Source organism: Alligator sinensis, unplaced genomic scaffold, assembly GCF_000455745.1.
Source record: "Alligator sinensis unplaced genomic scaffold, ASM45574v1 scaffold737_1, whole genome shotgun sequence".
Taxonomy (NCBI): Eukaryota; Metazoa; Chordata; order Crocodylia; family Alligatoridae; genus Alligator; species Alligator sinensis.
Genome location: NW_005841930.1, coordinates 3,673,776 through 3,676,437, shown reverse-complemented (window position 1 = coordinate 3,676,437; position 2,662 = coordinate 3,673,776). Strand labels below are relative to the sequence as shown.

The 2,662-nt window shown below is 52.4% G+C and overlaps 1 protein-coding gene across 1 annotated transcript in view; it reads right to left on the bottom strand.

Moving 5' to 3' along the window:
• AK9 (adenylate kinase 9) overlaps positions 1-2,662 on the bottom strand; it is a 191,359-nt gene that overhangs the window by 39,423 nt on the left and 149,274 nt on the right. The window lies entirely within an intron of this gene.

Sequence of the window (2,662 nt, the reverse complement as noted above, 5' to 3'; positions counted from 1 at the left end):
GAAAGAGTGACTTAAAAGCCACTCTCCCAAAACACTAATAGAAAGATAAATCTTTGGGCAAAAACAGTGATCTTCCCCTTGTAACAGGTTCCTTCCTGAAGTGCAAGGAGTATTAAGAAGTTATTCTTAACTCATCTGACTTTTAATCTTTCAGATGATAACAGATTGAAATTTGAATATGGCAGCAATGGTTATAGTAATCGTTATAGTAATAGGTTGAATTTTGGTTATGTCTATACTGATAGGATTGACCCTCAGGCCATTTTTAAGTACATATTCTGACTATCTAAGCCAGGGGTGGATAAAATACAGGCCACAGGCTGGATCCAGTCTGTGGGTGCCCACCAATTAATTGTACCTCACCCTGCCTGTGCACATCACTCCCACTCTTTTGCGTGGGAGGGCACGGGTTTGGCCAGCATGCACTGCTGCAGTGACTGGGGGACCAGCTCAGCTTCCTTGGACTCTAGCAGCTCCTCTTCCTGCCCCTGTTGCAGTGCTCACTCCAGGCACCAGGTAGGGAAGGGGCGGCAGCACCGGGCAGGCAGACGGGTGGCGGGAACTGCAGCTGGATGGGAGCACAGAGCATCAGGACTGGGGTTGTGGGGAGTGTGGAGCCCAGGTTATGTACCCAGGGGGACTGGGAGTGTGAAGCTCGGGTGGGCAGGATGTGGGTGTGTGGCATTTGTGGGGTGTGAGGAAGGATGGGGGTATGTGGGGACCCCCCCCCACACACTTGCCCCCATGGTGCACAGCCCCCACTGCCAGCAGCAGCAGCAGACATGGGCCCTTGGGGTGTTCATGGCCTGTGCAGGCACGGCCACCCAGCAGCATGCAACTCCAGCCAGTTCCAGAAGCTGCATGTGGTAGCAAGGAGCAGAGCCAAGCCAGCCTGCCTCTACCACGTGGGGCTCCCCGTGGGTCACATGCAACTCCCAGCACTCACGCACCACTGGGGGGAAGCCCTGTGAGATGGAACCAGCTGCCTTCCCTGCTCTCTGTTGCCATGTGCAGGTCCTGGAACTCTAGTGGAAGTGGAGGGGAGCCCCGCCCCCTGCTTCCTGGTAGAGTCCCGGGACCTGCATGTGGTGGCAGGGAGCAGGCAAGGCAGCCAGGTCTATCATGCAGGGCTTCCCTCTGGTGGCACACAAGTGGCGGGAGCTGCATGTGATCTGCAGGGAGCCCACATGATAGAAGTGGGCTGGCCTGGCTCCACTCCTTACCCCCACAAGCAGTTCCTGAAACTGGCTGGAGCTGCACATTACCATGCAGCAGTGCCTGCGCGGACCATGAACACTCCAAGGGCCCCTGCCTGCTGCTGCTGCTGGTTGCAGTGGCTGTGTACCATGCGGGGGGGGGAGGGGTCCCCACGCCCTCCCCTCACGTCTCACAAATGCCACACACCCACACCATGTCCGTGCGACATTAGGACCGACATAGTCACTGTTGCTGCTTCTCCCCGCTGCCTACCTGCAGCATGGCACAGCAGAAGCCCCTCTGCTGGACCCCATGCCACCTGAGTATCATGTGACACGGTGCAGACAGAGCTCTGCTTGGACTGGATTCCAAAAACTCTGCGGGCTGGATCTGGCCCATGGGCCATAAATTGCTAACCCCTAATGTAGATACCAGTGGCACAGACTAAAAAGTATTATAATAATGGTTCATATGGCTCAGCCTGATTGAGTGTGATCTTAGGATCAACAACTGCTTATCAGTGTAGACATCCCTTTAGTGGTAAAGCTGTATTTAGAATTAGAATATTGTGCTAGGAAGTACCCAATCTTGTAATGTGCAAAAGAACTGATACGTCAGTAGAAATGTTTAAATGTTTAAGTATTTACCATGCAGTAAATAATGTTTTCTTTAAATTTCAGTGCTTTCTGTTTCAATTATCTATGAAGACAGTCAGAAATCCAGTTGAAGCTACACTTTGGATTTTAACAACAGTATCTGAACTTTGTTTTTAACTTAGTCTTTACATAGATAAAATTCCCAAGTTATTCCAATTAGATTTACCTGTGAAAATAACATTAGGATTTTTTCCCACCAGGAATTTTATCTGTATAAGGGTCTTAGGAATATCATATATTGATTTTGAAGCTAGAAGGTACTATTATGATCCTTAGGGATCCAGGTTTCTGTTTCCCATGGAAAAATGTGGAAAAATGCAGACTTTTCCCTTTTAAAGAAGGGAAACAGGAAATTGCAGGTTTCCCTTTGCAGCACAGGAACCCCAGCCTGGGACAGTGGGTGTGACAGGCGTTCCCATCTCCTTCCTCCAGTCTGTCAGGGCCAGATGTACTCCACAGCTCTCTGCACAACCTGCAGCCACCACAGCTACAGCCACAGCCACCGTGCTCCAGCCTGGGCAGGATGGAGACTGCCTGGAGCCCCTTGAACTCCTGCTGCCCACAGCATGGCCCAGGCCAGAGCTGCACTTGGCTTCAAGCTGCTTCTGTGGAGCACAGCACTGGTCCTCCCAGCCCCAGCTCCAGCCCCAGCTCCAGCCCCAGCCCCAGCTAGCATGTGGTGCCCCAGCCACTGCCTGTGCTTTCACATAAGGTGTGCTGCATGCATCTCATGCTGTAGGCTGTTCCTGCCGTGCCCTCGCAGACCAGCATCCTGTGAGTCTGCACTGGGCAAGAGGCAGCTGGGGGGG